The sequence below is a fragment of the Rhinolophus ferrumequinum genome, chromosome 14, assembly GCF_004115265.2.
Source record: "Rhinolophus ferrumequinum isolate MPI-CBG mRhiFer1 chromosome 14, mRhiFer1_v1.p, whole genome shotgun sequence".
Taxonomy (NCBI): domain Eukaryota; kingdom Metazoa; phylum Chordata; class Mammalia; order Chiroptera; family Rhinolophidae; genus Rhinolophus; species Rhinolophus ferrumequinum.
In genome coordinates, this window is record NC_046297.1 from 23720805 (window position 1) to 23748298 (window position 27494).

Below are 27494 nucleotides of genomic sequence, written 5' to 3' on the forward strand. Positions count from 1 at the left end.
ATCAACCTACCAGAGACGGAGTTTAAAACACGGATTATAAGAATGCTTAAGGAACTCAGTGAGAATTTCAATAATGAGATAGCAATATAAAGGACATGAAAACCATGAAAAATAACCAGTCAGAAATAAAGAATACAATAACTGAAATGAAAAATATACTAGAAGGAATCACCAGCAGACTGGATGAAGCAGAGGATGGATCAGCAATTTAGAAGACAAGATAGCAGAATATATCCAATCAGAATAACAAAAGGAAAGAAGAACAAAAACAATGAAATAGTTTGAGACCTGGGGGACAACGTCAAGCACAACAGCACTCACATCATAGGAGTACCAGAAGGAGAAGAGAGGGAGCAAGGGATCGAGAGCCTGTTTGAAGAAATAATGACCGAAAACTTCCCTAACATGGTGAAGGAAATATATATATACAAGCCCAGGAAATGCAGAGAGTCCCAAACAAGATGAACCCAAACAAGTGCACATGATAGCTAAATTGCCACAAGTTAAAGACAAAGAGAGAATCCTAAAAGCAGCAAGAGAAAGACAGCTAGTTTCTTCAATAAATTGTGCTGGAAAAATTGAAAAGCCATGTGCAAAAGAATGAAACTAGACTGCTATCTATCACCATGTATCAAAATTAACTCTAAATAAATCAAAGATCTAAACATAAGACCTGAAACAATAACCTGCATAGACTTAAAAATAGGTACTAAATTTATGGATCTTGGGTTCAAAGAGGATTTTATGAATTTGACCTCAAAAGTAAGGGAAGTAAATGCTAAAATAAATTAATGGGACTATATCAAACTAAAAAGCTTCAGCACAACAAAAGAAACCACGAGCAAAGTAAAGAGGCAACCTACCGAATGGGAGAAAATATTTGCAAACAACACATTTGATAAGAAGCTAATGTCCAAAATATATAAGGAACCCATACAACTCAACACCACAAAAACAAACAACTCGATTAAAAAAATGGGCAGAGGACATGAAGAGACACTTCTCTAAAGAGGACATACAGGAGCGGCTTGATGGCTCAGTTTGTTAGAGTACAAGCTCTTAACAACAAGGTTGCCAGTTCAATTCCCGAATGGGACGGTGGGCTGCACCCCCTGCAACTAAAGATTGAAAATGGCAACTGGACTTGGAGCTGAGCTGCGCCCTCCACAACTAGATTGAAGGACAACCACTTGACTTTGAGGTAATGGACCCTGGAAAAACACACTGTTCCCCAACATTCTCCACTTAAAAAATAAAAAATTTAAAAAAATTTAAAAAGAGGACATACAGATGGCCCATAGACATGTGAAAAGATGCTCAAGGTCACTGATCATCAGAGAAATACAAATAAAAACCATAATGAGATACACCTTACTCCTGTCAGAATGGCTATCATCAATAAATTAGCAAACAACAAGTGTTAGCAAGGATGTGGAGAAACGGGAACCCTCGTGCACTGTTGATGGGATTGCAAATTATTGCAGCCACTATGGAAAACAGTATGGAGGTTCCTCAAAAAATTAAAAATAGAACTACCTTATGACCCAGCAATTCCACTCCTGGGTATTTATACAAAGAAATCCAAAACATTAATTCAAAAAAAATATATGCACCCCTATGTTTATTCCACCAATATTCACAATAGCCAAGATATGGAAACAACCGAAATGCCCAAATAAAGAAATTGTGGTACATTTATACAATGAAGTATTACCCTGCTGTAAAAAAAGAAAGAAATCTTACCATTTGCAACAACATGCATGGACCTAGAGGACATTATGCTAAGTGAAATAAGTCAGACTGAGATAGACAACTACCATATGATCTCACTTATATGTGAAATCTAAAGAACAGAATAATCAAGCAAACAAAACAGAAATAGACTCAGAGATACGGAGAAAAAAAACTGATGGTTGCTAGATGAGGTGGGGGAAGTGGGGGAAGGGAAAGAAAGCAAGGGGATTAGAAAGTACAAATTGGTAGTCACAAAATAGTCATGGGGATGTAAAAAAAAGTATGGGGAATATAATCAATAATGTTGTAAAGATCATGTAGGGTGCCAAATGGATACTGGACTTATCAGGGGATCACTTCATACATGGTGTAGATGCCTGACCACTGTGCTGTACACCTGAAACTCAAGTAGATAATATTGAATGTCAACCATAATTATAAATATGTGTATATATGTGTGTGTGTGTGTGTGTGTGTGTGTGTGTGTGTGTATGTGAGTGTGTGTGTATGATGTAAAGTACAGCATAGGGAATACATTCAGTGGTATTGTAACAGATATATATGATGTCAGAGGGGTGGTAGACTTGGTGGGGTTTTTCATTTTGTAAGGGGTGTAAATGTCTAATCATTATATTGTTTTGTACACCTGAAACTAAAATAGTAAAATAAATAAATAAATAAATAAATAAATAAATAAATAAATAAATAAATAATAAAAAGATTTTATATTAAAAACAACAACAACTTATGGCTTGGGAGTAAATTCAGCATCAAATAACTGCTAATAAAAGTAAAAAAATAATAATAATAATTGCAGGTGCAATTTAATTTTAAATGCACCAAAAATAAGATAAATGAAGGGATGAATAGAGGGATGGATAGATAAATAGTTATATGACACAGCAAGTATAGAAAAATGTTAACGGTAGCATCTATGTGGAGGGTATAAGAGTGTATGCTATAAAATTCTTTCAACTTTGCTGTATGTTTTATTTATTTAATCTGTATGTAAAGATTTATTATTAAATCTTAATATTTTTTAAATATTTAAATAATATTTTTTTAAAATACTAAAAGAAAAAATTCTGATACATGCTACAATCTGGAAGAAGCTTAACGATGTTATGCAAAGTGAAATAAGCCTGTCACAAAAGAACAAATGCCATGATTCCACTTAGATGTGGTACCTAAAGTAGTCAAATTCAGAGACTTGTGTTCTCCACTTTCTCCTTTCTAGTGGATGAGAACTCAGACTTCACAAAAAGGGGAGATGAGATGAATCTGAATGGCTGAAACCTAAACTTCAATTAATGCTTGCCTTGTAAAATTTCCAGTGACAGCATTATCCACAGATTCAAAAAGTGCTATCATACAAACAACTTAGATACAGGTAAAAATGATGTGCTCTGGGATACTGTCAGATGACCCCAAAATGGTGTTAGTGAAGACAATGATACTAGTGATAAAAATGCATGCAAAAATGATTAAATAAAATTGTTTTATGAAATGTAGGAGCGCAAAAGGTAATATTCAGTTACACAATATAAAGTTAGTGTATTTTCTGCAACTTGAGATTTTTAAATAAGTATAACAAAAGTAACAAAATAAATATTAAAATACAACAAAAAATAGATAATATAAATTATCTACATAAATCCAAGAAAATATATAGACAGATTATTAGAACAACTGAGTTCTTCAGCAAGATTGCTGGACAAAAGTTAATGACCTACTATATACCCCAAGTTATGTATGTAGTAGCAAAGGCTCACAGGAACTTAATTCTGTATTTCCCCTAGAAGCAATAGTTCAGTATTCACTAATTCAGTGTGCACAGTGACTTCATAGAACAAAACTACTGACAATAATGAGAATCAACAAATTTCATGACTTTATAAAAATCTACAAATCAAAAGGAAAAGACAAACAACTTAATACAAAAATGACAAATTATACAAAGAGGCAAGATACAGAAGAAACCTGAAGGGCCAGTATGCACAGCTGCCCTATTCATAGGGAAAATTCAAAATAAAACCACAAGATATCTTTTCACACCTACCAAATTAGCAAAATCACAATATTAACGTTGATAAAAAGGTGGAGAGAATAGAATTCTCTTACATGCATTGTTGCAATTGTAACTTTCTTTGCGTAAATTGGATAGAGATGTAGCAATATCTATTATGGTGAAAATGCGCAATGCCTATGACCCAACAAATCCACTTCGACATAAACACCTTAGAGACCTCAAAGAAAAACGTATAGGATAATCATTGGTCTACTGTTCAAGTTTAAAAAAATGCAGGGTCTAAATACATCAATATGACAATGAGTACATAAATTCCACATTATACAGCAGTGAAAATCAATAAATTAGATACATATGTATCAAAGTAAATAAATCTCAAAAAAATTTTGCAGACTAGATACAAGTTATAAAAGAAAATGTATAACAACTATATAAATTTTTAAAGCACATACAGTTGCAAAAACCTGCAAAAGAATAATGCACTGATTGATACACATTACTTTGGAAAGGAAGGAAATAGTATTCAGGAAAGATCTGTAATGATAAAATTAATACTAAATTTCACCTATAGTATAAGTATCTTATACTATATCTTATACTTAATCTTCAAAATAGCCTTCTGAAGTAGGTACCTTTATTATATTTCCAGATGAGAAAATTGAGACATAATTAAGCAACATACAAAGAAATCCTAATTACAATGTTAAGACGGGGTAATATAAGTATGTGCCTTCCTCATGTTTTGAGTCTGTAAAATTTATTTTTTAACAATTTTTTTTCATTACAGTTGGCATATAGTATTATATTAATTTCAGGTGCACAACATAATGATTAGACATTTATATAACTTATGAAGCAATTACCTCAATAATCTAGTACCCATCTGACACCATACATATTTATTACAATATTATTGACTATATTACTTATGCTATACTTTACATCTCCATGACTATTTTGTTACTACCAATTTATACTTCTTACTGCCTTCACCTTTTTCACCCACCTCTCCAGCCTCCCTTCTAGCTGGTAACCATCAAAATGTTCTCTGTATCTATGAGTTCGTTTCTGTTTTGTTTATTTTGTTCTTTAGATTCCACATATAAGTGAAATCATATAGGATTTGTCTTTTTCTGTCTAACTTATTCTACTCAGCAAAATACCCTCTAGGTCCATCCATGCTGTTGCAGATGGCAAGATTTTATCCTTTTTTATGGCTGAGTAATACCCATTGTTTACATACACCACCTCTTCTTTTTTTTTTTAACTTTTATTTTATTTTTCACATGTGTTTTTCCAGGACCCATCAGCTCCAAGTCAAGTAGTTGTTTCAATCGGGCTGTGGAAGGCACAGCTCACACTGGCCCATGTGGGAATCAAACTGGCAACCCTAGTGTTAAGAGCATCACGCTCTAACCAACTGAGTTAACCAATTGCCAAGTATCACTTCTTCTTTATCCATTCATCCATTCATGGACACCAAGTTTGCCTCCATATCTTGGCTATTGTGAATAATGCTGCAATGAACATACGCATGCTCATATCCCTTCAAAGTAGTATTTTGGCTATCCTCAGATAAATTACACAGGAGTGGGATCACTGGGTCCTTCCTTATCTCTTATTTTATAGCCTTTTTTTTATTGTTTTGTTTTGTTTTTGTTTTTTTAAATTAAAGTTTATTGGGGTGACAATTGTTAGTAAAGTTACATAAATTTCAGGTGTACAATTCTGTATTACATCGTCTATAAATCCCACTGTGTGTTCACCACCCAGAGTCAGTTCCCCTTCCATCACTATATATTTGATCCCCTTTACCCTCATCTACCATCCTCCTCTCCCCTTACCCTCTGGTAACCACTGAACTATTATTGTCTGTGTCTATGAGTTTTTGTTTCTCATTTGTTTGTCTTGTTCTTTTGATGTTTTTGGTGTATATAACACATATCAGTGAATCATATGGTTCTCTGCTTTTTCTGTCTGACTTATTTCACTTAGCATTATAATCTCAAGATCCATCCATGTTCTCACAAATGGTTCTATTTCATCTTTTCTTACCGCCGAACAGTATTCCATTGTGTATATATACCACAACTTCTTTATCCATTCATCTATCGAAGGACATTTTGGTTGTTTCCATGTCTTGGCCACCATAAACAAAGCTGCAATGAACATTGGAGCACACGTGTCTTTATGGATAAATGTTTTCAGATTTTTTGGGTAGATACCCAGGAGAGGCATTCCTGGGTCATACGGTAATTCTATTCGTAATTTTTTGAGGAACATCCACACTGCCTTCCATAGCAGCTGCACCAGTCTGCATTCCCATCAACAGTGTATGAGGGTTCCTTTTTCTCCACAGCCTCTCCAACACTTGTTACTGTTTGTCTTGTTGATGATAACCATTCTGACTGGGGTGAGGTGATATCTCATTGTGGTTTTTATTTGCATTTCTCTGATGATTAGTGATGTTGAGCATTTTTTCATATGTCTAGTTGCCATTTGTATGTCCTCTTTGGAGGAATGTCTCTTCAGGTCCTCTGCCCATTTTTTAATTGGGTTGTTGGGTTTTTTTAATATTGAGTAGCATGAGTTCCTTGTATATTTTGGATATTAGCCCCTTATCAGAGGCACTGTTTGCAAAAATCTTCTACCATTCACTTGGTTGCCTTTTTATTTTGTCGATGGGTTTTTTTGCTGTGCAGAAGCTTTTAAGTTTGATATAGTCACATTCATTTATTTTAGCTTTTACTTCCTTTGCCTTTGGAGTCAAATTCATAAAATGCTCTTTGAACCCAAGGTCCATAAGTTTAGTACCTATGTTATCTTCTATGCAGTTTATTGTGTCAGGTCTTATGCTTAAGTCTTTGATTCATTTTGAATTAATTTTGGTACATGGTGACAGAAAGCAGTCCAGTTTCATTCTTTTGCACGTGGCTTTCCAATTCTGCTGGCACCATTTATTGAAGAGACTGTTTTTTCCCCATTGAATGTTTTTTTGCTTCTTTGTCAAAAATTATCTGTCCATATTTATGTAGTTTTATTTCTGGATTCTCAATTCTATTCCATTGGTCTACATGTCTGTTTTTCTGCCAGTATTATGGTGTTTTGATTATTGTTGCCCTGTAGTACAAGCTAAAGTCAGGGAGTGTGATATCTCCAACATTGTTCTTTTTTCTTGAGATTGCTTTGGCTATTCGGGGTCTTTTGTGGTTCCAAACATATCTGCTGATTTTTTATTCTATTTCTTTAAAAAATGCCATTGGGATTTTGATGGTGATCGCCTTAAATCTGTATACTGCTTTGGGAAATATGGCCATTTTAACTATGTTGATTCTTCCAATCCATGAGCACAGAATGTGTTTCCATTTCTTTGTCTTCTGCAATTTCTTTTAAAATGTCTTATAGTTTTCAGCACATATGTCTTTCACATCCTTGGTTAAGTTTATTCCTAGGTATTTTATTCTTTTTGCTGCAATTGCAAAAGGAATTGTTTTTTTTTTTATTTCTTTTTCTGAGTTTTCATTGTTAGTATATAGGAATGCAATGGACTTTTTTTTTTAATTTATTGGGGTGACAATTGTTAGTAAAATTACATAGATTTCAGGTGTACAATTCTGTATCACATCATCTATAAATTACATTGTATGTTCACCACCCAGAGTCAGTTCTCCTTCCATCACCATATATTTGATCCCCCTTACCCTCATCTCCCACCCCCCCAACCCCCTTACCCTCTGGTAACCACTAAATTACTTTCCCGAGATTAATTTTCAAAACCCCGTGGCCATCTTGTGGTTACTGGTTGTTTTCTAATCCCCTCACCTTCCCCCTTAACCTCACTTCCCCCCGCCACACATCGAGCAACCCTCAGTTTTTCCTCTTTGTCTCCAAAACTGTTTCTGATTAGTTCATTCACTTATTCTTTTCTTTAGATTCCACATACAAGTGAGATCATATGGTACTTATCTTTCTCTGTCTGACTTATTTCACTTAATATAATGTTCTCTAGGTCCATCCATGTTGTTGCAAATGGTAAGATTTCTTTTTTCTTTATGACTGCGTAATACTCCATTGTATAAATGTACCACAGTTTCTTAATCCAGTCATCTACCGATGGGCATTTTGGTTGTCTCCATGTCTTAGCTATTGTGTATAGTGCTGCAATAAACATAGGAGTGCATAAAGATTTTTGAATTGGAGTTTTGGATTTCTCCGGATAGATACCTAGGAGTGGAATTACTGGATCATAGGGTAGTTCCATTTTCAGATTTTTGAGATAGCTCCGTACTGTTTTCCATAGTGGCTGCACCAATCTGCAATCCCACCAACAGTGCACAAGCGTTCCCTTTTCTCCACATCCACGCCAGCACTTGTTGTTTGTTGATTTATTGATGATAGCCATTTTGACTGGGGTGAGGTGGTATCTCATTGTGGTTTTTATTTGCATTTCTCTGATGGTTAGTGAGGTTGAGCATTTCTTCATATGTCTGTTTGCCATCTTTAAGTCCTTTTTAGAAAAATGTCTCTTCAAGTCCTCTGCCCATTTTTTAATTGGGTCGTTTGTTTTTTTGGAGTTGAGTTGAGTGAGTTTTTTATAGATTTGTGATATTAATCCCTTATCAGATATATCACTGGCAAATATCTTTTCCCATTCAGTAGGATCCTTTTTTGTTTTATTGATGGTTTCCTTTGCTGTGAAAAAACTTTTTAGTTTGATATAATCCCACATGTTTATTTTTTCTCTTACCTCTCTCGCGCGAAGGGATATATCAGTAACAATCTTACTCCGGGTAATGTCTGTGAAGTTTCTTCCTATATTTTCTTCTAGGTATTTTATGGTTTCAGCTCTTACACTTAAGTCTTTAAGCCATTTTTATTTATTTTTGTATATGGTGTAAGGAGGTGGTCCAGCTTCATTGTTTTGCATGTGTCTGTCCAGGTTTCCCAGCACCATTTATTAAATAGAGTGTCTTTACTCCATCGTACATTCTTGCTTCCGTTGTCGTAAATTAAATGGCCATATAGGCGTGGATTTATTTCTGAACTCTCTATTCTGTTCCATTGATCTATATGTCTGTTTTTATGCCAGTACCATGCTGTTTTGATTACTGTAGCCTTGTAGTATAATTTGAAGTCAGGTATTGTTATACCTCCCACTTTGTTCTTATTTCTCAAGATTGCTGAGGCTATACGGGGTTTTTATGGTCCCATATAAATTTTAGGATTATAGTTCTATTTCTGTGAAAAACGTCGTTGGTAGTTTGATAGGAAATGCATTGAATATGTATATTGCCTTAGGCAGTATGGACATTTTAACTATATTAATTCTGCCTATCCATGAACATGATATGTGTTTCCATCTATCTATATCTTCTTTCATTCCTTTCTTCAGTGCCTTATAATTTTCTGAGTACAGATCTCTTACTTCTTTGGTTAAATTTATTCCCAGGTATTTTATAGTTTTTGGAGCAATTGTAAATGGGATTGTTTTTTTAATTTCTCCTTCTGATGTTTTTATTATTGGTATATACAAATGCAACTGATTTCTGAATATTAATTTTGTATCCTGCTACTTTACTAAATTCATCTATCAGCTCTAATAGCTTCTTGGTGGAGTCTTTAGAGTTCTCTATATATAGTATCATATCATCTGCATATAATGATAATTTTACTTCCTCCTTGCCAATTTGGATGCCCTTTATTTCTTTTTCTTGTCTGATTGCTGTGGCTAGAACTTCCAGCACTATGTTGAATAGAAGCGGCGATAGTGGGCAAACTTGCCTTGTTCCTGATCACAGGGGGAATGGTTTGAGCTTTTGTGATGTTATCTGTGGGTTTGTCATATATGGCCTTATTATGGTGAGCTATGATCCCTCTATTCCCACTTTCTTAAGGGTTTTTATCATAAATGGCTGTTGGATTTTATCAAATGCTTTTTCGCATCTGTTGATATGATCATGTGATTTTTATTTTTCATTCTGTTAATGTGGTGTATCACATTAATTGATTTGCGGATGTTAAACCACCCTTGCATACCAGGGATGAATCCCACTTGATCATGGTGTATGATCTTTTTAATGAATTGCTGAATTCTGTTCGCTAATATTTTGTTGAGGATTTTTGAATCTATGTTCATTAGAGATATCGGCCTGTAGTTTTCTTTCTTTGTGGTGTCTTTTGGGATCAGGGTGATAGTGGCTTCATAAAAAGTGTTTGGGAGTCTTCCCTCCTTCTGGATTTTTTGGAAGAGCTTGAGGAGAATAGGTGATAATTCTTTTTCAAACGTTTTGTAAAATTCACCTGTAAAGCCATCTGGTCCAGGGCTTTTGTTTGTTGGAGATTGTTGATTACTGATTCAATTTCCCTGGTGGTAATCAGTCTATTCAGGTTTTCTGTTTCTTCTTAAGTTAGCGTTGGAAGGTTGTACGCCTCTAGAAAATTGTCCATTTCTTCCACATTGTCAAATTTGTTGGCATATTGTTGCTCATAGTAATTTCTTAAAATTTTTTGTATTTCTGTGGTGTCCGTTGTCACTTCTCCTCTTTCATTTCTGATTTTATTAATTTGGGTCCTCTCTCTCTTTTTCTTAATGAGTCTGGCTAAAGGTTTGTCAACTTTGTTTATCTTCTCTAAGAACCAACTCTTGGATTCATTGATCTTTTGTATTGTTTTTCTGGTTTCTATTTCATTTATTTCTGCTCTGATCTTTATTATCTCCTTCCTTGTGCACCCTTTGGGCTTATTTTGCTGTTCTTTTTCCAGATCCCTTAAGTGTGAAGATAAACTGTTGATTAGTGATGTTTCTTGTTTCTTTAGGTAGGCCTGCAATGCTATGAATTTCCCTCTTAGGACTGCTTTCGCGGCATCCCATAGATTTTGGGTCGTTGCGTTTTCATTTTCGTTTGTCTCGAGATATCTTTTGATTTCTTCCTTGATCTCCTGCTTGACCCATTCATTATTTAGTAATAAGTTATTCAGCCTCCATGAATTGGTGTGTCTTCGTTTTTTTTCTGTAGTTCATTTCTAATTTCATAGCATTGTGATCAGAGAACACAATTGGTATGATTTCAATTTTCTTAAATTTATCAAGACTTGTTTTGTGGCCTAACATATGGTCTGTCTTGGAAAACGTTCCATGTGTGCTTGAGAAAAATGTGTATTTTGCAGCATTGGGGTGAAATGTTCTGAAAATATTGATTAGATCCAAGTGGTCCAATGTATCATTTAAGGCTGTTGTTTCCATATTGATTTTCTGTCTGGAAGACCTGTCCCTTGTTGTCAGAGGTGTGTTGAAGTCCCCTACTATGATAGTGTTACTGGTGATCTCTGTCTTTATGTCAGTCAGTACCTGTTTTATATATTTAGGTGCTCCTATGTTGGGTGCATAGATGTTTACTAGGGTTATGTCCTCTTGTCGGATCGATCCCTTTATTATTATATAGTGCCCATCTTTATCTTTTAATATGTTCTTCATTTTAAAGTCTATTTTGTCAGATATAAGTATTGCAACTCCAGCTTTTTTCTCATTTCCATTTGCATGAAATATCTTACTCCAACCCTTCACTTTCAGCCTGTGTGTGTCTTTTGTTCTGAGGTGAGTCTCTTGTATACAGCATATACAAGGGTCTTGCTTTCTTATCCACTCAGCCACCCTATGTCTCTTGATTGGAGCATTTAATCTGTTTACATTTAAAGTGATTATTGATAGGTACATAGTTATTGCCATTTTTGAATTTGTAGTTAGGTTGTTTTCATCTGTCTTCTATTTACAGAAGTCCTTTTAGTATTTCTTGCATTGCTGGCTTGGTGGTAATAAATTCCTTTAGCTTATTCTTTTCTGGAAAGCTCTTTATCTCTCCATCAACTTTAAATGATAGCCTTGCTGGATAAAGCAATCTAGGTTATAGGCCTTTGTTTTCCATCGCTTTGAGTATCTCCTGCCACTCCCTCCTGGCCTTCAATGTTTCTGTAGAAAAGTCATTCGATAGTCTTATGGGAGTTCCCTTGTATGTAACCCTCTGTCTTTCTCTTGCTGCTTTTAGGATTCTCTCTTTGTCTTTAAGCTTTGCCATTTTAACAATAACGTGTCTTGGTGTGGACCTGTTTGGGTTTATCCTGGTTGGAACTCTCTGCACTTCCTGGGCTTGTATGTTGGTTTCCTTCATCAGGTTGGGGAAGTTTTCGGACACTATTACTTCAAATAGGTTCTCAATCTCTTGCTTCCTCTCTTCACCTTCTGGTATTCCTATGATGCGCATGTTGTTGCGCTTGATGTTATCCCAGAGGTCTCTTAAGCCATCCTTATTGTTTTTTATTCTTTTTTCTTTCTGTTGTTCCGTTTGTGTGATCTCTGCTACCTTGTCTTCTAAGTCGCTGATTCGATCTAAACTGCTGGTAATTCCTTCAAGTGAGTTCTTAATTTCGGTAATTGTGTTCTTGTGGGGACAGAGCCCCAAAAAGCAGTTTCCAGGCTCTCGGCCTCACATAGAAAGGTGCTGGCTCAGGTAGTAAATGGCCATCGACTGTGATCAAATGGCCAGCAGCTGTGGCTAGTTGGCTGTCAGCTGTAACCAGTGAGCCATTAGCCATGAATATAACTGCCGTGGCTAGGCTAGCAAAAAAAAAAAAAAGGGGGAGCTAGCAAGAAGATGGTGGCTGAGTCTACAAGCGGCACAGTGAGGGTTGAGAATTGTGTTGCTCCTGGTTCCTGTTTCTCCAACCCAGCCACCAGTGAGAGTATAGTGGTATGACTCCCCTACCTATGGCTCCGTGGGTGTTCCTTTTTGGCCTCACCATGTCCTGCGTTCTTGTGTGGGGAGTGGAACCAGAGACCCCGCCTGACACCCCGCACGACACTTGGCGTAGTCCGCAGGATCCCTTGCACTACACATGACGCAGCGAGCAGGGTATGGTGCCGGCCAAAGCTCTCCGAAGGACGGTGGAGCAGTTTGTGCGTATGAACACTCATTTGCAGGAAGACCAGGAGGAGCAGCTGCCTGAGAGCTGGACCCCCGTGGAGGGGTGGGAAGACGTGGATGGTTCCCCAACCAGCAGAGGCCGGAGAAAGCGAAGGTCATTGCGGCCCTGTGGGCTGGGAAGTGCTTGCTGAGGCAGCCCGGATGCAGGACTTGTAGTCCCAGGAGGAAAGGCTTGCTGAGTCCTCCGTGGGATCTGAGGGTGAGGTCAAAGTCATCCCTCACTCCCAGGACAACCCTGGCGAATGACTATGGACTATGGGGAATTGCCTTCCATCCCTAATTTAATGGACAGCTTGATTATTTGTTTGGGAACATACCACCATGTAGTGGAATTAGTGGATGTTTGCTTTTGTGTCTCGACCGGCCACCATTGAGAATATGTAAGCACCTTGACTGTGAGCCGCTGTTGTTCCAGCACGGTACCCTGAGAGGCCCAGAGAGAGTGGCACTGCCCTGAGAGCCCTGGCTAAGTCCAGGAAGTCTGGCTGTGTCCAGAGAGACTGGCAGTGCCCTGAGAGGCCCTCGTGTGCCCGGGGAGACTAGTGGTACCCTAAGAAGTCCAGGAAGTCTGGCTGTGCCCAGAAGTACTGGTGGTGCCCTGAGAAACCCTGGCTGTGCCCGGGGAGACTAGTGGTACCCTAAGAAGTCCAGGAAGTCTGGCTGAGCCCAGAAGTACTGGTGGTGCCCTGAGAAACCCTGGCTGTGCCCGGGGAGACTAGTGGTACCCTAAGAAGTCCAGGAAGTCTGGCTGTGCCCAGAAGTACTGGTGGTGCCCTGAGAAACCTTGGCTGTGCCCGGGGAGACTAGTGGTACCCTAAGAAGTCCAGGAAGTCTGGCTGTGCCCAGAAGTACTGGTGGTGCCCTGAGAAACCCTGGCTGTGACCAGAGAGCTTGGCTGCGTCCAGGAAATAGCATTCACCTCCAGGCTCCTTGCACAGGGCCCCTCGCGGAAGACGCTTGTCGCGTAGATTGTGAGGCGAGACCCTGTAGGGGTGGAGTGTGGGGACAGAGCCCCAAAAAGCAGTTTCCAGGCTCTCGGCCTCACATAGAAAGGTGCTGGCTCAGGTAGTAAATGGCCATCGACTGTGATCAAATGGCCAGCAGCTGTGGCTAGTTGGCCGTCAGCGTAACCAGTGAGCCATTAGCCATGAATATAACTGCCGTGGCTAGGCTAGCAAAAAAAAAAAAAAAAATGGGGTAGCTAGCAAGAAGATGGTGGCTGAGTCTGCAAGCGGCACAGTGAGGGTTGAGAATTGTGTTGCTCCTGGTTCCTGTTTCTCCAACCCAGCCACCAGTGAGAGTATAGTGGTATGACTCCCCTACCTATGGTTCCGTGGGTGTTCCTTTTTGGCCTCACCATGTCCTGCGTTCTTGTGTAGGGAGTGGGACCAGAGACCCCGCCTGACACCCCGCACGACACTTGGCGTAGTCCGCAGTATCCCTTGCACTACAGTTCTTTAGTTCTAACTGGTTGTTCGTTATGATTTCTGCATCCTTCTTTATGTCTTCTCTAAGCTCCTTAAACATTCTTTTCACCAGTGTTCTGAACTCTGTCTCTGAAAGGTTGGTTACCTCTGCTTCATTTGGTTCCAGTTGTGGAGGTTTCTTCTGTTCTTTTATTTGTGACGTGTATCTTTGTTTCCCCATTCTGGCTGACTCTCTGTGTTTGCTTTGATGTATTAGGTAGATCCCCTAGAGTTCTTAGTTCTTGCTAGGTTATCTTGTGTAGTATGTGTCCTTTATATTTGACTTGTACTACTTCGTTCTTCTCCTCTGCGTGTGCTCCAAAGATGACTCTTGTGTTGTGTATATTGTCCTGTTCAAGAAGATCTTTAATTGCTTTTTGCTTGTGAGTAGGTGGGGTTAACTCCTAGGCTGACTCGTTGTGAGACTTGGCTCTGCCCACCGCAGGGTGTTCTGCTGCGTGAGGGTTGACCACTTAAATGTGGTTTGGCCTCTATTGGCTCTAGTGCCTGCAGAGAATTCCCTCTGGGTGTGTGACTTGTAGGTCAATCCCAGTAGTACTCTGGTTTGGTCTGGAGTTGGCCTCTGGATATGTTGAATCTTGTGCCTCTTAAGCTGGGCCCTGGTAGGGCAGTTTCAGAACAAAGCAAATCACCAAGCACAACAACAACAACAACAACAAAGAAAAAAATCAAATACATTCACATGTAAAAACACCCGATAACCCCCACTCGACACAGGCAAAGATATCAAAGATATAAAGATAAAGCAAAACAAAACAAAACAAAGCAAAACAAAAAGCAGCGCCAGTCTTAGCTTAAGCCCACCAAGTAATGTCCAGGTTGTCCTCTGCTGTACCAAAGAGCCCCCTGCTTATTGCCCAGGCAGAGCCAGTCACCTGGTGCCCAGAGTGACTTTGGGACTGTAGATTGAAATGCGTGGGCCTGAGGGATCTGGATGATAGTTTTTACAAAGTCAATGCAGTTTCTGCCCTTGCCTGCACATATGCACACTGAGAGTAGCACCACCAGCCCTGTGTCCAGTACTCCTGAGTCTTAGGGCACTTCTTCAGTGTGTGTGTGTGTGTGTATGGGGGGGTGCGGGCGGGAGATTTCTGAGATGCTGAAAGCCCAGAGCTGCATCTGCCGTTTACTGCTGATCCCTGGGAGTGTCTCTGCAATTGCACTTGCCCTGCCCTAGGCAGGCCAGAAAGGGTGGGGGCTGGGGATGGAGGGTTCTTCTCTCTCCCAGCCCAGCCGCGCGTCACCCTCTTCCCGCAGGCCAGAAAAGGTGGTGGCTGGGGGTGGAGGAGTCTCTTCTCTCCTAGCCCAGCCAAAATCACACTCTTCCCAGCCTCTTCCTGGGTCAGGGCTGCCTGTCTTCCCAGAGCCTGAGCTCTACTACGGCTCCTCTGTAATCTGACACTACTCCTCAGTTCAGGGGCCAGTTTAAGTCTCTGGAAGGCAAGGGTAGGATTGGAAGAGCTGGGGGTGGGAAGAGGCCCAGGTATGGAGTCTGTGTTCTTTGTCCTCCCTAGGGCCCACTAGCCTTTCTCCCGGTGGGAGAAATCAGCCGTGGGACGCAGGGAAAGAGCCCACCTCCTGGTCTCTGTGCTCTCCGTTCTGCCCTGGGATCCCATGCGTGCCCGGAACTGCGGGTGCCACTGCGGTTTTTGCTGCTGCCGCCGCGGGCCCACGCGTTTTCACTCCGCTGCCTTCCTTCCTTCCCCTGCTCACCCAATTAGCACACCTTCAATAATCCTTCCACGAGTCTCTTAGCTGTTTTGTGTGATGAGCAGAGTTCTTTGATGGGTTATAGGTCCCGTTTGTAATAAGATCCGGAGGAGAACTCAGAAAGTGCGCCCCGCTTCCGCCATTCCTCGCAATGGACTTTTGTACATTGATTTTGTAGCCAGTAACTTTACTGTATTCGTTGATTGTTTCTAATAGCTTTTTGGTGGAGTCTTTAGGGTTTTCTATATATAGCATCATGTCATCTGCAAAGAGTGACAATTTAACTTCTTCATTCCCAATTTGGATGCCTTTTATTTCTTTCTCTTGCCTGATTGCTCTGGCGAGGACTTCCAACACTATGTTGAAAAGCAGAGGTGATAGGGGGCAGCCCTGTCATGTTCCTGAATGTAGAGCAAAGGGCTTCAGTTTTTCATCGTTAATTATGACATTAGCTGAATGTTTGTCATATATGGCCTTTATTATATTAAGATATTTTCCTTCTATGCCTATTTTATTGTTTTAATCATAAATGGATGTTGTATCTTGTCAAATTCTATTTCTGCATCAATTGATACAATCATATGGTTTTTGTCCTTTATTTAGTTTATGTGACATATCACATTGATGGATTTGAGTATGTTGAACTATCCTTGAGGCCCTGGGATGAACCCGACTTGGTCGTGATGAATAATCTTTTTTAATGCATTTTTGCATTTGATTTGCTAGAATTTTGTTTAAGATTTTTGCATCTGTATTCATCAGAGATATTGGTCCGTAGTTCTCTTTTTTGTGTGTTGTCCTTACCAGACTTTGGTATCAGGGTAATGTTGGCCTAATAAGATGAGTTAGGGAGTACTGTCTCTTCTTCAAGTTTTTGAAGAGTTTGAGCAGGATTGGTATTAGATCCTCTTTGAAGGTTCGGTAGAATTCACTAGTGAAGCCATCTGGTCCAGGACTTTTGCTTTTGGGAAGGTTTTGGACGACTGATTCAATTTCATTACTGGTGATCGGTCTGTTTTGATTTTCTAGTTCTTCATGGTTCAGCCCAGGAAGGCTATATGTTTCTAAGAACTTGTCCATTTCTTCTAGGTTATTGAATTTGGTCCTTCATAGTATTCTTGGATGATCCTTTGTATTTCAGAGGCATCCGTGATAACTTCCCCTTTTTCATTTCTGATTTTATTAATTAGTGTCTTGTCTCTTTTTATCTTAGTGAATCTAGCCAAGGGTTACTCTTTTCAAAGAACTAGCTCTTTGTCACATTAATTTTTCTATTGTCTTTTTGTTCTCTATTTCACTGAGTTCTGCTCTGATTTTTATTATTTTCTTTCTTCTGTTGACCTTGGGTTTCATTTGTTCTTCTTTTTCTAGTTTTTTAAGGTGTAACATGAGGTTATGTATTTGGGATTTTTCTTCTTTCTTGAAATAGGCCTGTAATGATATAAATTTCCCTCTTAAAACTTCTTTCGGTGCATCCCAAAAATTATGATAGGATGTATTTTCATTCTCATTCGTTTCTATGTATCTTTCGACCTCTCCTCTAATTTCTTCTTTGACCCGGTCATTCTTTAAAAGTATGTTGTTTAATCTCCATGTATTTGTGTTTTTTCCTGCTTTCTTTTTGCAGTTGATATCCAATTTCAAAGCCTTGTGATCAGAGAATATGCCTGATATGATTTCGATCTTCTTAAATTTGCTGTGGTTACTTTTACATCCCAATTTCTGGTCTATCCTTGAGAATGTTCCAAGTACACAGAAAAAAAAAAATGTATATAGTCAGTTTTATGTATATAGTTTTAGGATGAAGTGCTCTATAAATGTCAATTATGTCCATTTCATCTAATGTGTCATTTAGGCTGCTATTTTGTTATCTATTTTCTGTTTGGATGATCTATCCATAGCTGTCAATGATGCATTTATGTCCCCTAGTATAATTGTGTTTTCGTCAATTTCTCCCTTTAGTTCTGTTAGTAGTTGCTTGGTATATTTCATTGCTCCCTGATTGGGGACATAAACATTGATGACTGCTGTGTTTTCTTGTTGTATAGTCCCCTTTAACATTATGAAATGTCCATCTTAGTCTCTTGTTACTCTTTTCACCCTGAAGTCTGTTTCATCTGATATCAGTATAGCTACACCTGATTTCTCTGGATATCATTTGCTTGGAGTGTCAATTTCCAACCTTTCACTTTGAGTCTATGCTTGTCCTTGTAGCTGAGATACGTCTCTTGGAGACAGCATATGGTTGGGTTTAGTTTTTTGATCCAATCTGCTACTCTGCCTTTATATTGATGAGTTCAGGCCATTTACATTTAGGGTGATTATTGATATGTGAGTATTTCCTATCATTCTATCTTTAGTTTTCTGGTAAAACTGTGTCTCCATTGTTTCTTTGCCTTTTTTTGTTGTTGTTGTTGTTGTCTATTATTTCTGTGTAGTGGTATTCTATGATGTTTCCCTCTGTTTCCTCTTTTATTACAGTACATATTTGAGTTCTGGATTTTTTTTTGAGTGGTTACCCTTAAGTTTATGTAAAAGAAAGTTTGATGTTTAGAGTATTGCATTTTCTTCAGCATGCTTACTTTCTCCATTCACATATTCCAGTTCAGGCCTTTACTCTCCCCCTTTTTATGTTTTGGTTGCCACAAATTGTCCCTGTTGATAGTGGTCGAATAGCCTCCTTTAGTATTTCTTGTAGTGTAGGTTGTGTATTAGAAAATTCCCTCAGCTTCTGTTGTCTGGAAAGGTCATTATTCCTCCTTCATATCTAAAGGATATCTTTGCTGGGTATATTATTCTTGGCTCATAATTTCTCTCTTTCAACAGTTTGAATGTTTGGTTCCACTCCCTCCTGGCTTGTAGAGTTTCTGCTGAAAAATCTGATGATAATCTAATGGGCTTTCCTTTGTAGGTTACCATCTTCTTTTCCCTGGCTACCTTGAGGATTCTTCCTTTGTCGTTGATTTTTTACAGCTTCAATACAATGTGCCTTGGAGAAGGCCTGTTGCGATTGAGGTAATTAGGTGTTCTATTTGCTTCTTGGATTCGAGGATCCAGTTCTTTCCAGAAGTTTGAGAAGTTCTCATTGACTATTTGTTTGAATATACTGTCTGCTCCTTTCTCTCTTTCTTCTCCTTTTGGTATGTGCATTATTCTTATACTGGTCTTCCTGATGGAGTCAGAAAGTTCTTGTACTGTTCTTTCATTTCTTTTACGTCTCCAGTCTCTTTCTTCTTCCATCCATGCAATTTCCAGGTTTCTATCTTCGATGTCACTGATTCTTTCCTCCATCTGGTCAACTCTACTACCTAAGCTGGCTATTTCATTCTTAATTTCTTCTATTGAGTTTTTAATCTCCAGAAATTCTATTTGGTTCTTTTTTAAAATTTCAATCTTTTTGGTAAAATGTTCATGTTGTTGTTTGATTGTGTTTCTGAGTTCATTAAACTGCCTTTCTGTGTTTTCTTGCATCTGATTGAGTTTTTTCAGAACTGCAGTCTTGAATTCTCTGTCATTTAAGTCACATATTTCCATAGCTTTACATTCGTTTTCTGGAGACTTTTCACTTTCTTTCTGAGCTGTCTTGTTGCCTTGGTTATTCATGGCAATTAATGATTTATTATTTCTCTTCCTAGACAGCTACAGGAGTGTGTTCTGCTACAGGATGATAGGAAGAAGTCTTTCTTTTGTTTTCCAGTAGATGTTGGTAGAATGTTTTAATTTCTCTCCAGTTGCAGCCCTTTTTTGTCTCTCAACTGTAGTGTTATGTTTTCTCTGTACTATTCTAGCTTCTCACACAATGGGGGGATTCCCTGGAAGGCAGGTTCCTCCTCTGTTAACAGTTCGCCTTGTCATAGGGCACTGCTTCCCTGTGGGGATGGGGAGAGCTTTTGAAGTTCCAAAGCTTTTCCTGCACAAGATTCATAGCCCGTGTGTTTCAGTAGTTCTGTTTACTCCTACAGGGATCTGCCCAGATAGGTGGAGACAGGGGCGGGGTGAGTTGTGAGAATTGGCCCAAAGCAATGGCGGCAACCACCACCAGAGCCGGTCCTGCTTCCACAGCTCTCTCACCTTTGCCAGAACTAGTTGGGCTGCGAATCTCTGTCTGCAGACCACAGTTCTCAGAACTGCAAATATTCTGTTCTTTTGATCTGACACAGCTACTGTTCCGCTGATCATATCCAGCACTGGGCAGTTGGGAGCAGGGCGAGCTCTGGGAAGGTAGGGAGGGGGCGGTTATTCTCAGTGCCTAAGTCTTCGGTTCTGTGGGGCAGTGAGCACTTAAACCACCATTTTAGCCTTCTTCCCTCAGTCTTTTCTCCAAGGTCTCTGCTGTGAGCGTTGGGTTCAGCCGTGTTATATGCTGTCCCCTCAGCCCTGTGGGCCATAAGTGGAGCCCTGGCAGTCAAGTTCTTCCCTCTCCCATAGCTGTTGTAGTTCTGGGATATAGCGAGCTTGGAGCACTGAGCTAGGTCTCCGTCCTGCGCCCGCGCGACTCCGTCTCTGCACTTCTCCCTTCCCTCCTCCCCTGCTTGTGCAATTTGCCCACCTTTAGGTGAATTCAGTAGTGAGACTCTTCATCTTGCCTGTCTGCTGTGCAAGGAATCCTTTGGGGAGTTATAATTTTTCGATTTGTTGTAAATTCCAGGGGAGGATTCCACAGGCTCACCTTATGCCGCCATTTTGTTGATGTCCCAGCCTGTGTTTTAAAGTCTGTTGTCTGGTATAAGTATTGCTACCCAGTTTTATTTGTTTGTTCCTATTTTCATGAAATATCTTTTTCCATCCCTTTACTTTTAGTCTCTTTGTGTCTTTAGATCTGACATGAGTCTCTTGTAGAAAGCATATGTAAGATTCTTATTTTCTTATCCACTCAGCCACCCTATCTTTTGATTGGAGAGTATAATGCAATTATATTAAAAGTGGTTATTGATAGATGTGTAGTTATTGCCATTTTCTTATTCATATTTCTTATCTTTTTTATTTCTTCTTAAAGAAGTCCCTCTAATATTTTTTGTAATATTGGTAATATTACAAAAGCTTTTCCTTACTTGGGAAACTCTTTATCTGTCCTTTGATTCTAAATGATAACTTTATTGGGTAATCTCCGTTATAGGTCCTTGTTTTTCATGACTTTGTATACTGCATGTATCATGCAGGGTGGCATGGGGAGTCTCTAGTCCCGCTCCCCACATAAGAATGCAGGACATGGTGAGGCCAAAAAGGAACACCCACAGAGCCATAGATAGGGGAATCATACCACTATATTCTCTCTGGAGGGAGGATCCACACGATCTGCAATCCGCCATGCTAACTGCAATCCGCACTTACTAGCTCAGCCACCGTTTTCTTGCTAGCCCCCATTTTCTGCTAGCGTAGCCACAGTAGTTATATTAGTGGCCAATGGCTCACTGGTTACAGCTGACGGCCAACTAGCCACAGCTGATGGCCATCCAATCACAGTTGATGGCCATTTACTATGAGCCAGCACCTTTCCACATGAGGCTGAGAACGTAGAAACTGCACTCCTGGCTCTGTCCCCACAGCATGCCAATCCCTTCTGGCCTGCAAACTTTCTGTTGAGAAATCAGCTGACAGTCTTATGGGAGCTCCCTTGTAGGTAACTAACTGCTTTTCTCTTGTTGTTTTTAATATTTTTCTCTTAGTCTTTAATCTTTGGGATTTTAATTATAATATGTGTTGGTGTGGGCCTCTTTGGGGTCATCTTGTTTGGAACTCACTGTGCTACCTGTACTTGTATGTTTATTTCCTTTGCCAGGTTAGGGAAGTTTTTCATCATTATTTCTTGAAATAGGTTTTCCATTCCTGGCTCTTTCTCTTCTCTTTCTGGTACCCCGATAATGTGAATGTTGGTATGCTTGATGTTGTCCCAGAGCATTATTATTATTATTATTAATTTTTTTTTTTACTGTTCTGATTGGGCGTTTTATGTTACCTTAACTTCTAAATTGCTGATTCAGTCCTCTGCTTCATCTAACCTACTGTTGATTCCCTGTAATGTATTCTTTATTTCAGTTATTGTATTCTATTTCTGACTGGTTCTTTTTTATATTTTCTATCTCCACTTTTATGTTTCCTATCTCTTTTGTTGAAGTTATCACTGAGATCATTGAGCATCCTCATAACCACTCTTTTGAACTCCGCAAGTGGTAGGTTGCTTAACTCCATTTTATTTAGTTCTTTTTCTGGAGCTTTGTTCTGCTCTTTCATTTGGAAAATATTTCCTTGTCTCCCCATTTTGACTGCCTCTCTGTGTTTGTTTCTATGTATTAGGTAGGGCTGCTGTGTCTCCAGGCCTTAGTAGAGTGGTCTTATGTGTGTCCTGTGAGGTCCAGTGATTTTACTTGGTCATCTGAGCTGAGTGCTTCAGTTGTGTCCCTTTTGTGAGTTATATGTGCTCTTCTGTTGTATTTAAGTCTTGGTTGCTGTTTGCGCATCAGTGGAAAGGATTGACCCTTGGGCTTATTGGTTGTGAAGATTGACCGTGATTACAGTGAAGGAGCTGTTGTGCAGGGGCTGACCCTATGGATCAGGATTCGCTTTAGCAGGGCTCTGGTGCCTGCCAAAGCTGCCCTTTAGGTGTGTCATTCATGGAAATGGTTGGGTTGTGCTCTGGTGTGGTATGAAGCTGGCCACCAGGGAGGCAAGCCCCAGGGCCTCCTGAGAGAGGCCCCACTGCAGGCCAACTTCAGCTGCAGTCTGTGCCTTGCCTGGGGCCACCTGGCATGAGCCACAAAGCAATCTGTATATTGCAGCCATCAAGCTGGACTTGTTGGTTCCTCAAGAGGCCAAGCCATGAACAGAGGCCAGCTGCTGCTAATGCCAGGCTTTGGGCTGCTAAGCAAGAAGTCTGGGCATGCCAAGGCCAGATGCTGCTTGTTTCAGGTTTGTGAACCTTTGAGAGATTTTGGGAAAGTCCACAGCATGAGCCAAGACAGGTCATTTGTATGGAAAAGCCACTGGATCAGCAAGTTGGATAGGGCAGGGTCTCAGAGAATCACCAGGGCAAGGTGAACAGTGTTAGATAGGATGATGGAGACTCAGGTATGGTGTCCACCTAAGTCTGCATGCTGTACTTGGAAGGGCTCAACAAGGAAATGATGAATTCTTCCAGCACTTCTGTCTGGAAGAAAGCTTCCCCTCAAGTCTTTGCCCTAAAGCCAGACAATTCAGTACCTCCTCTTATGTCCCTGGAAATTTTCAAGCTGCTGCCCCAGCTCTAGAGGTCAGAGAGAGTGAGTCTGTCAGTGAGTAAGTTCATGAACAGGTCCTTTAAGAGGAATGCCTGGGACTCCAGCTGCTCTCCTTCTCACTCAGCCAAAATTCCCACTGGTTTTCACAGCCAGAATTTATGGGTTCTTCTCTTCCCAGCACTGGGATGCTAAGCTTGGGAGTCTGGTTGGGCCTGGGACCCCTCTCTCCACAACCAAGATATCTCTCCAGATTTTTAACCACTCATAGGTGTGGGACCACTACGTTCAGCATTTCTGCCCCACCTGCCAGTCTCTCCTTAGTTATAGGACTTCTGTTCAGCTACGTAGATTTCAGGCAATTCTCAATGATAGTTATTCTGTAGTTTAGTTGTAATTTTGATGTGGTCATGAAAGGAAGCAAGGATAGTGTTTACTTCCTCCTCCATCTTGATTGGAAATCCTTGAGTCTGTAAATTTTAAATTCTGAACAACTGACTCATGTGTCTGGTAAGAACTGGGCTTTTATGGCCATTGCTCCTCTCAAAGAGAAAGCTTATCATGGAAACAACTAAAATGTCCTTCGATAGATGAATGGATAAAGAAGTTGTGGTATATATACACAATGGAATATTATTCAGCAGTAAGAAAAGATGATATAGGAACATTTATGACAACATGGATGGATCTTGAGAGTATACTGCTAAGCGAAATAAGTCAGACAGAAAAAGCAGAGAACCCTATGATTTCACTGATATGTAGTATATAAACCAAAAACAACAAAAGAACAAGACAAACAAATGAGAAACAAGAACTCATAGACACAGACAATACTTTAGTGGTTACCAGAGGGCAAGGGGGGTGGGGGGTGGGAGATGAGGGTAAGGGGGATCAAATATAGGGTGATGGAAGGAGGACTGACTCTCTGGGTGGTGAACACACAATGGGATTTATAGATGATGTAATACAGAATTGTACACCTCAAATCTATGTAATTTTACTAACAATTGTCACCCCAATAAATTAAAAAAGAAAAAAAAAGAGAGAAAACTTATTAGATACCGCGTTTGGGCACACAGACTCTCAGACACAAAGGGTCTTTCTTTGATTTGCTAATTCAAAATAACATGAAAGAATATCACTGAGACACCATTTTATACCCTTTTATCCCCTACACGGATGGAACACTAGGGCTACCTTAATGAGACTTGTCAAGATATCTTTTCCATTCATTCCAAGTGTGTCTTTTTTATTTCAAATACTTTATTAATTCAACAATTTTTGGTTTTTAATATTTTACTGTGACTTTTTAAAGTCAGATTGGCAATTGCAGAATAACTTTAGCAGTTCACTCTTGCATTTGGGTGATATACAAAATTTAACTTACACAGGATTGGAATCACAGAACTGAAAGAGATATAAGAAATTAGTTCTGCCCCCTCATTTTACAAAGTGGCTTAGCAATATCGCATACAGAGTCACTAGAACCCTACCCAATTTCCCAAAAAATATTAACTCTAGAGAAAAAAAGCATTAAAACATTTTGAACTTCTAGCAGTAAAAAACATTCAGAACACTTATGTTCAATCTGATTTCTTCAGACCCCCTCTATGTGGATATCCCTAAAGGAATAATAACAGCAGGAGGCTCACTGGGGTCAGTCTCCAGGCTAAGAAACAGCTGCAGCCCTTCACTGAACAGCACATTTGGTGACCATAACTGTAGAATTGCAGACAGAAAACTCTCACTCATTATGACTACTCATCGAAATCTAAAACTGATTTGTTCTGTTTTTCATCTTTCCAAAATAAGGTATGTTAAATTCCTCATCACTATTAATAAACTTACCTTTTAAAAAAAATTACAAGGACATAAATGTATTCTGTTTCATGAATATTTCCTTACCATGACACTTTTATACTCTGACCAATTTTTACAAGTGATCAAACAAAACTCAACATCTCATATCCCACAAAACATGAGAAAACAACACTCTTAAGACATATTTAATGGCCTATGGCATATTGTAGCTCACTCAGCAGTGGCAGTCCAACACGTGATTTTTTAAAAAAAATCCTGATAACCCATAACTATTTCCTTTACATATTTCAAACATGTCCATAAACAAGTATGGACACCATTTTGGCTTTCATGAAAATCTCATTCTAAAACCCACTAAAATAGATTTCACTTCTCTTTCAAAAACGAAGAGTAGTAGAGACTAGGATTTTAGATACTAAACATAAATGTCAAGCACTTCCATGTGATGATTTTTAAATAAACTACATTTTTAAATTAATAATACTATAATTTGAACTGTATTTTCATGTTTTTCATTGAACTGTTTTTCATTCAATTTTCATAAAAAATTGGGGAAAAATGAGTCTTAAAAATAGAAAAGTAAATTATAAAGTGTAGCTTACTGGAATTGTAAGAGAAAACTATTTCACCTCTGGTTCAAAATTCTAATATTTTTGCTTGATATAAATATGATCAGTAAAATTTTATGAGCCTGAGTCACATAACGAAAATAAAATGGGGGAGGGATTAGGGTTTTTCTTCCTTTTATTTGTTCCTCTTGGCTTAAACTTATTAAAATATTCACTGCTTTCTCCATCAGATGTTAACATTGCCTCATGGAGAAAATAGGAACCATCAGATTGGAAGGCCTTCATCTTCCATCTACCAAAGAACAATCCATTTGCTTCTGTACCCATGCTATGTACTCCACTGTATTGCTATCAATTAAATACTCCATCAAAGACCTTATGCTATTTCCCTTCCGAATTCCATTTACAACCTATACCATCTATTTCTCCTTCTCTATTGTATCAAACATGCTGTAGAATTTCCTATCTTTAAAAAACAGAAAACAAAACAAAGGACCTCCTTTGTCCCCAAATCCAGCTTCAGTTCTCACCCCATTTGTTGGTTTCCTTCACAGAAAAGTTTCTTGAGAGAATTTCCATAGTTATTATCTTTACATGCTTACCTCTCATCTCTCCTCATTCTACTCCTCTCAGGTCCCCACTAGTCCATTGAAATTGCTCTGGTCAACAACCTCGTAGTCACCATATTTTGCCAGTTATCTATTTCTGAGCAACAAAATACCCCAAAACTTCATGGCTTAAATAACAATTTAATATGATCTGCCAGTTCCATGGGTTGACTGGGCTCATCCAGGTGGCTCTCATGTGAGATGTCACACAAGTTGCAGTTTCAGTTGCAATCATCTGAAAACTTGACAGGGTTGGATAACCAAAATGGCTTACTCACCAAAATGGGCTTTCCAAATCTGAAGCTGCAAGGCTTCTTATGACCTGGCTTCCGATATTTTCTTATTTTCGTGCATTCTTTTGTTAAGGTGAGTCAATAAGTTTAGCCCTGATTCAAAGGGAGGGAAATTAAATTCCACCTATTGACATAAGGAGCAGCATGTATATATAGGGCAGAAGAAATTGATGGGGGCCATCTTTGAAGCTATCTACCATAATGGCTAGTTCACAATTCTTACTTTACTTGATTTCGCAGCAGCAAAAATACATTAATTAGACCTCCCCTTTCTTGAAACACTTTTTTCTTTTGCATTCCTTGACACTGCACCTGCATTTCTCACCTCCCTGCTTGGTCTCTCCATTATAGTTAGGCTTGGGGCACATCCTTTGAGATGCCCCACATTTCTCTTGGAGGCTTTGTTCTTTTCTTGGCCTCTGCACACTCTCTAGGAGACCCCATCTTGCCCCATAGTTTCAATACCTGCTATGTGCCAACAGCTCCTAAAACTGTCCAGCTTGGACCCCACTCTGCCAACCAGATGTGTATGTCAAGATGCCTACTGAATCTCAGCATAGTTGCCGAAGGAGCATTTCAAACCTGGCATGACTTCTTTTCATCCCAGACTTTTGTCAAATATCTTTAGTACTCCCCTGAGCACTTTCACACTATCATTCCCATGATTTATTTCTTTTTCTTAGCAGTTATCAACTGATGTACTATAAATTTACTTATCATCAATTTATTATCTGTCTCTTCAAACTTTATCTACTTTGTTAGCTATGTATCCCCAGCATCTAAAATAGTGCTTAATATATTTCAGGTTTCTTATTTGCTGCTTAACTTGAGGGCTAAGGCACAGTATCCCAAAGATTTAGAAAAAGCCTCCTTTAGTACTCTACTTCCTCCCCTACCCTTAGCTTGCAGGTAAAATTGATGGATTCCACCACTTTGAACTCTACCTATTATTCTTCTGGTTCATAATCTGCCTCATAACTTGAGGATAGGATCAGTTGTGGGTTTGGTTTTTCTGAAACTTTTGCTGTATAAGTCTAGTTCTTATACTGCTACT